Below are 8554 nucleotides of genomic sequence, written 5' to 3'. Positions count from 1 at the left end.
GGCCTTAACAGGCTTCACAAACAACTCTGAGGAGGTATGTGCAGTAAAGATAAAGAAGTTACGTAAGCTAGCTAACCGCAAGTAGGAGGACCATGTAAATGAGCAGGTAGTGATTGTAGCCAATCATAGACTGCTGAGTATGCATAATTAGATACACTGTATAAATAAGAGCTATTCGGATTAATGAATGGAATCATGCTTTATCACTCATATTGAGTCGGCTGCATGTTATTCCCCGCCGCTCGCACGTAGGGGTCCACACTTGGTAGTAGAAGCCCTTCACCTTTTAGCTAAACTAGGAGGGGTAAAATGGGATCTCCACACTCCATGGAGATCTCAATCAAGCGGGAAAGTAGAGAGAATGAAGCAAAGCCTGAAAGGACAGATGAGTAAAATCTGCCAAGAACCTCAGAGAGAGCAGTCAGATGCTTTTCCCTCAGCGTTGCTACAGATACAGGATCCAGCGTAAACGGAAGGAGAGAGTTATTCCTTTGGAAAGGATACATGGCAAACCTTGCCAGGTGACAGAAATGGACTGAATCCCAAAATAATAGAAGGGAAACATGGCTTAAAAGAGTATGTTCAGTCTCTAGGAAAGGTCCTGTCCTCTCTCCAGAGGTACGTCACTGTGAGCGCAGATCTGTCCCTGGACGTGTCTGTACATCACTACCAACCCAGAGATTGCGTGTATCTTAGAACGTGGTTGGATGAACCGTTGAAAAAAAGTGAAAGGACCTTTCCAGATTTTTTTCAGCACCTACACTGCTGTCAGGCCTGAAGGAGTCACTCCATGGACGTGCCATAGCAGGGTTTAAGCAGCCACATCACCAGGATGGACTGTCAAGCAACAAAAACCTTTATGCTTGAAACTACCTCAGGAATCATGAAGTTCTAGGTTCAGGATCTTGCATTATTGCCAGACAGCATATAAGTGAATGAATGAAATGCGACCCCGGATAAGACTGGGCTGTCTACAGGGAAGCTGGAGTCTGCTACTTGCCTCTCCTTTGTAGATATATGTTGAAACATGTTTTACAGATGTATAGAATTTGGCCTGTGATGTGGTATGCTAAATCCTCAGCTTGGGTGGGACCGGGAGGAGTCATGGACATGGAATACTCATTTGAAAATGGTGGAAGGATCGATGAATGTTTTTAAGAAGAGTGATTGTTGGGTTTGTACCCATTTCCCTGAATGTCCTCATGCAGGAATGCCTGTAGCTGGTATCCCCATCCCAATGGGACTAGTGGGAGTAACTTGTGGCTAAGACCAAAATACACTCATTGGAACGAGACTGACCTCCAGACCTGGGCAATACTGAATCCACACTCAGTGTGAAGTGTGTTACTAAAATGAAGCCAAGACACACCAAAACGGAGCTCTGGTCTTTGTGGGGCCCTACCCACATTGTGATTGCTCAATGCAATTCATGAAGCTGTCAGAACTAACTAGCAGTAGGTACTGGAATGTTCCACTGGGCACTGGGTGGTGCTGGATGTGTGCCAGTGCAGCACAAAAAGCGTTACCACCAAGATGGTTGGGTAGATGTACACGGGGTGGGATTTTTCCTGATATGACTGACTGAGACACTGGACAACAGTTGGTGGTGAACAACTTACTTGCGGAGATACACGCAGAATCAACCACCCCTTACAGAGAGACCCACTGGGTTTCACTCTTCTGCTGGGTGGTTTATTCCTTGGCGAGGGGCTGCTGCATTGGGGAAGACAGTGATAAAGAGATCCACAGGAGTGGAAGAGATGACCAAGGACACTGCAGGTGCCATAAAAGTTTTGCGGGAAGACCTTTCAGAAACAGCTCCTATAGCTGTGCAAAACAGAATGGCACTAGTTATAAAGTTGGCATCTCAAGGTGGAGTCTCTACTATAGTTAATACCATTTGTGAGCATGTAGATGAATGTGGAAGAATTTCTACTGACTTCCAAAAGATTTGGAAATGACATCATGTTTTGCATGAGATCCAGAAGGTCAACACCTCATATGGATTTCTGACATACATCTATGGATTAAGAAGTTAACTTTCACATACCTTCCTCCTCTTACTCTTTGATCATACCTGTTCCTCTCACCTACCTAGTTTCTGCTTTGAGCTTCATGGAGTTAAAGTTTGACTGCCTTTCAGTAATCTCCCTAATACTCCCTATAGGCAACACTTCAGCAGTGGTGATGATAGACCTCATGTGGATCTGCTTGAACTTACCATAAATCAGATGAGAAGTCTAATTTATTATTTATTAGATAGTATTATTTTTCCCCTAGTTTAAAAAAAAAAAAAAAAAACCCAACAAACACGTTCTATTCCTATTTGCCCCCAGGTCTCTAAGGGAAGCAGGTAGTAATTGCTGCAAAGACCCTGCAATGTTCATCTGCAGAGTTGGTTAGAGAAGTCTGATGTCAAGTGATGTAAGTGCCATGGGGTGAGGAAAGATATCACGGGGCTGGAGAGATAAGGAGCAAGGCTGCCCACACAGTGTTTAGCTTCAGGGACTGCTTTTCCCACCTGGCCACAGCTCCTCAGGGGACACTCTGCATTAATAGCAATTGGACAAGTCTTCTGTCTTCATCAAAGTGCTCATTGCCTGCCTTCTTCTTTCACTGTACGGCTGAAACTTTGGCCAAAGGACCAAAATTGCATGTTATCATCACAATCGGAGGCAAATGCATGAACACCATGCTTTGTCCTTCGAGAGTAGCGATGTTGTAAAGTCATAGATGTGTTAGGAGTCGGGACGGAAAGTCACCCTAAGCTACACGGACCTTCTTTTATATGAGAAGGAATGACAGGCCATGCTCGATCACCACAAATAAAAAATACTCCAGCAGGTAGTGAGAGGGGAGCATTGCTGGATTTAGACAAGTTGTTAGCGGTGTAATTACACCAGATACTCGCATTTCTAAAACCAGGATGAATAGGGGAATCACCCCATGCCCTAGATCAATTCTTTCCCGTGTAGTTAAATTTTATGCAAAAATCCATTTTTACTGAACCAAGGAGTTCAATTTCCTGCGGTTCCAGAGTAGCCAGTGGGAGATGGGGTATCCATACATCCCAATTGTCTGTCACATGTTTTGATACGTTTTTGGGTGGAAAAAGACTTTGAAGGTTTTTAGGTATAGGCCATTCATCTAATGGTAAGCCCACAAGACATGTGGAAAAAGGCTGATCCAGAATGGCCATAGCAAGACACAGAGTATCCTGTCCAGTCAAGTTCGCCAACGTGACCCAAACGTTTACCTTTGGTAGAAAAGGGGGATAAGAGCTACCTTCAATAGGCCAAGGTCCAGGTATGAACATCATTATCCATATTACTGACAATGTGCAGGAGCGGGCTGGAAACTAGGACCATGCATGGCAATCAGTTAGCTGAGGGGAATGTGCTCAAGCTTGTCTAGACAACAATTAACGTGATGAGGCATGTTTACAGAGCACAGGGGAGTGGGAGATGGATGGCTCCAAGGAAAGGTAACACCTTGCTGTTAATTGCTGGCGGTTAACCACCAATCAGGGATTGCCTAGTATGCAATGCTTAGCTTCAAGAACCAATCTGTTTAAAACGCGCAGCTTCGGAAAGTGTATAAAAACTCGTGCTTCTGTACAATAAATTGACATTTGCTTGCATCAAGCTGTGTCCTGTCTCTTCATTCGCCGCAACAATGCTTGTTTCTCTTTTTCTTTTTCCATTGTCGTTTTGCAACCAGCCATTCTTCTGGTCGTACTGTCCACGACCGAGGCACTGCAATTGATTGTCCACACTCTAATCCTACAATGTTCTTGTTAATAATATAAATTCTGCTTGCTAATACAATATATTGAAAAAACAACCGTGCGATAGCCCATACTTCTAGCAAAAACTAAGTTTGGCAAAATCTCAGAACCTAACCCTATAACTCCCTCTAATTCCAAAAGAGATTTTCCCATAAAACATTCGGTCCACTGTATATGATTAAACCTTAATATTTGATTATTACACTCAGAACACATCCAATGACCCCATTTGTCCCTTAGTCTTACAACTCGCCAGCGATCGTGATCACAGAGTTCACAATGAATCGTGATCCACGGTCGACAAGATGGTCCATGTTCATAGCAACGTAACTGTAGAAATCGAGATGCTGTCCAATCTGGTTCATGAGAGTGTCATTGAAAGTTGATGCAATGGAAGATAATATCTGCTAGTGGTGCCGTCAGTGTGTTGGGGATCTGGTCTGGTCCAAACGTATTACCTTTGTTAAGTGGTTTGATCCAGGGCAATATTGTCTGTTCCAAGCACTGTAAAAAGCGAAATCTAGATGCTACGTCCTGAATTTGGTTACCTGACATTAATACAAAACAGAAATCATCACGCAGTTTTTATTTCATTCTGTAGGGTCGGTGTCGGTATCAGTTGTCTGCGGTAAAGGTTCACGGAAAGGTCGTACATTCTTTGCTGGGATCCATCTGGGTCCTTTTTCTGTGGAGACACAAGCATAACCTTTTCCCCATGTAACAAGAGGATACGGTCCCATAATTTTACCTGTTTCTGGATCTTGAACCAATATCGGGGCTTTAACCCGTGCCTCGAAGGAGGTATTTGCAGTAAAATGTCGAACTATCGGTGGGTTGTTATCTATTAAAGAACAATTTAAAAAATTGAAAACATACAATGCTTTCTGTAACCGTTCCTCCGGAATAGCCGTTCCCATTCCCTTTCCCCCTTTTTTGTTGTGGTAATAGACGTTTTAGAGACTGATGAGACCGTTCAATGAGAGATTGACCGGTGGGGGAATGAGGAATGCCAGTAATGTGAGTTATACCCCATAGGGCCAAAAAGGTTTTTTATAGTTGTTGAAACATAAGCTGGACCATTATCTGTCTTTATCTTTGAGAGAATACCCAAAGTAGCAAAAGCACACATTAAATGTCTACGAACATCTCGTGCCTTTTCTCCTGTGTGAACAAGAGGCAAACAAGGCACCTGAAAATGTACCAATGGAAGAGTGGATATATTTAAGGTTACCAAATTCAGAATCATGTGTGCCATCTGTTTGCCATAATTGTAGGCTTTGTAATCCTCTAGGGTTAACTCCTGCAGCAATTGATGGGAAAGAATGTTTTTGACAATCAGGACAGACAGCAATAATATTTGACGCTTGTTGAGAAGGAAGGTCAAACTGTCGTTTAAGAGCTCCAGCATTTTGATGGAAAAAAAAGTGACTCAGTTTAGCTTGTGCAATGCGGTCTGGCAATACTTGAACTGTTAACGTCAATAGATCAGCTCGTCGATTGCCTTCTGCAAGAAAACCAGGTGGTGAGGTGTGAGACCTAATATGCGTAACAAAATAAGGCGCAGATCGAGAGTCCAAAAGGAAAATAAGTTCCTGTAACAGGGTAAAAAGTTGTGAATGTGAAACACTCCGCAGCACAGAAGCTTCAGCTCGTGTAACAATACCTGCATCATAAGCTGACTCAGTAACAAGGTTGAGCGGTACGTTCCATTTTCGGAAAACGTGAACAACTGCATTCCGTTCTACTATTTGAGGTGAACCGGAGACTGTCTCTATGTCCTAGTCCCATCGTCTCCGTTGATCATCCCACCATAGCAGAACAGATTTATGTGATTTGCCTGATCCATCTGTAAAGACAGTAAGCGCCTGTAAAGGTTGTTTGCTTCTTTTGGGTTTTAACATCAGACAAAAGTCAATGTTAAACAGTTTGTGTGAAGGTGGATGGGAAGTTATTTGACCCGTGTAGTCGGCAAGTGCCATAACAAAGGTGTCTGATTGCTGATAAAGCCATTGTAAGTATACTGTTTTAATTGGTAGACAAATACAGACAAAATCCTTCCCTGATAAGGTTACAGGCGTGATCTAGCTTTAACAATCAGAGAGGCAAACGTTTCCTGTTGTGTCAAAATAGTTTTTGTAGACTGGTTAGGTAAAAAGATCCATTCAATAATTAACAAGGGGTCTGAGTTCTGAAGGTCCCATTGAAATATCAGGGCATGAGGCTGTCGAGCAGGGTTTAAAATAATCAAGTAAAAAGGTAGTTCAGGGGCCCATCGGTGGGCCTGTCGAGAAGCGATAGCTGAGGCAACCTTTTGTAAAGATGTATCTGCTTCAGAGTTAAGATTACGTGGAGAACAAAGATTGGTGTCCCCTTTTAGTAGGTCAAACAGAGGACCCAAGCCTGTATTAGAAATTCCCAATAGTGGTCGAACCCAATTTATTGTTCCCAGTAATTTCTGTGCATCATGCAGGTTTCTTACATTGGTTTTGATCTGCAATGGTTGAGGAACAATAGTTTGTGCTCTTATTTGCCAGCCCAGATATTTCCAAGGGGGAAACTTCTGGACCTTTTCTGGTGCTATAGAGAGACCTGCCGAATTCATGGCATCTGTGACAAGGGCTACAGCTTTCTCCATGACTTTGTGATGTTGTGCTGCCACTAAAAGGTCATCCATATAATGATACAATAACACAGTAGGCATAGCATTTCGGACAGGACTGAGTCTTTTCGCAACATACCATTGACACATTGTAGGGCTATTTTTCATACCTTGTGGCAGTCCAACCCACTGATATCTCTGCAACGGAGCTTGCATGTTGATGCTTGGAATGGAAAAGGCAAATTTTGGGGCATCATCTGGATGCAACGGGATACTGAAAAAACAATCTTTAAGATCTATGACAGTTAGATGCCAATGTCGAGGGATCATAGTTGGGGATGGGAGCCTGGGTTGGAGGGCTCCCATATCTTCCATAGCATCACTAATTTTTCTGAGATCATGGAGCAAGCGCCACTTGCCAGTTTGTTTTTTTAATAACAAAAACTGGTGAATTCCATGGGCTAGTAGAAGGTACAATGTGTCCTTTGGACAGTTGTGCTGAGACTAAGTTTTGAAGTGCGCGAAATTTTTCCAAAGGAAGGGGCCATTGATCCACCTAAATAAGAGCATCAGTTTTCCAGGTTATTTTTACGGTGTCGAGCACTTCAATGGCCCTGTCTAAAAATGTGTTTGATAGACATTCCCCATTGTGGAAATATATCATGTCCCCACAAAACCATAGGGACAGGTAGCACAAAAGGTTTAACAGAAGCTGCATGTCCCTCTGGTCCTTGAAATCGAATTAGTTCCAAACTCTGATGACTGTTACCAGTGCCCCCTATCCCAGCCAGTGTCTGAGAGACATTAGTCAGTGGCCATTGCGGAGGCCATTTGTCTTGAGAAATTACTGTGACATCAGCTCCAGTGTCAATGATCCCATTCAGTGCTATTTGTTGGTCATTGTAAATAAGGGTACACTGATACATAGGCCGCTGTGGAGAAATAGATTGTACCCAGAAAATGTGAGGTAACCCTCTGGATCCAAAACCTCCTCTCCTCAGAGGAGGATGATCAGTGATAAGAGAGCTTACCCTTGCCGGAATCAGGATCAATTGCGCTATTCGACTGCCCTGAGGTATCGTACAAGGTGGAAATGGAGTCCATGCCATGATTTTGATTTCGTCCACACTGTCAGAGTCAATAACACCTGGTAAAACAAAGAGACCAGACAATGTTGTGGAAGATCTACTAATTAACAGAGCTTGTGTATCGGGGGGTAATGATCCTTTGACATCTGTTGATAATAAATGAACCAAGGAATCGAGCAGTGTTACTGTGTGTGAGGGTGCCAGGTCCAATCTGGCACTGCCTGAGGTTGCTGGACAGGGACTTGAGGTGTCGGTGCTTCTCTCCGAGGTTGTTGAAATGTCAGCTGTGGCACTTGTGTCTGCGCGCGTCGCTGCCCCACACTCCGCGGTCGGTTTCCCTGTATCGGTTGTCCCTGGAAGTCATACTTAGATCGACATTGATTAGCATAATGACGCCCTTTCCGGCATTTTGGACAAACTCCAGGACCAGGAGGTTGTTGTCTATTCCCTGCAGCCTGAGCAAGACAATTTCTCTTTAGATGACCAGGCTTACCACAACCATAGCAATTCCCCACACCACGCATCGCTGCAAAAGCAGCAGCCATAGCTTCAAACCTGTGGTCAGCCGTACCGATTCGGTTACATGCTTCCACCATTTCCACCAGAGTGGGGTTCGGGTTGGGAAGAGACTTCAATAGCCTTTTACAATCAACATGAGCATTTTCAACAGCTAGTTTTGTTATCAATATATCCCGAGCTTCCGCATTATCTACTTGACGTTCCAAAGCCTGTTTTAGTCTATCAATAAACTGCATATAAGGTTCTCGAGACTCCTGAGTGATGTTAGTAAAGGCTTTTTGTGGCTTTTGTACGTCAGGAACCTGGAAAAAAGCCTTTTTCGCCTCTTCTCTAATTGCCTCGAGAGCCGCACGGGGGCAGTGTTGAGCCTGCGCTACCGGATCAGCACGTGCACCGGTGCCCGTAAGATGCTCTATTGTCAGTGCAGCTAATGCAGCATCATTATGATTAACATACATGAGCAGGAGGGCTTGCAGTCCCCCTCTCCAGTGCAACTCCCATAACGTGTACTGAGTCAGGGTTAGTAGCAATCGTGCTAAAGATTTCAAATCATGAGGAGTC

The 8554-nt window shown here is 43.8% G+C and overlaps 1 long non-coding RNA gene across 1 annotated transcript; it reads right to left on the bottom strand.

The window, feature by feature from the left end:
• Positions 1 to 5971: 5971 nt before the first annotated feature.
• Positions 5972 to 6902, bottom strand: LOC308057466. The gene is made up of 2 exons (XR_013925276.1): positions 6770 to 6902; positions 5972 to 6643 (listed from the first exon to the last, which is right to left on the bottom strand). It is a non-coding gene; the product is annotated as an uncharacterized lncRNA (long non-coding RNA).
• Positions 6903 to 8554: the final 1652 nt, after the last annotated feature.

Source organism: Falco punctatus (assembly GCF_963210335.1).
Source record: "Falco punctatus genome assembly, contig: scaffold_30, whole genome shotgun sequence".
In the NCBI taxonomy this organism is placed as follows: Eukaryota; Metazoa; Chordata; class Aves; order Falconiformes; family Falconidae; genus Falco; species Falco punctatus.
This window is presented reverse-complemented; position numbering and strand designations above follow the sequence as displayed.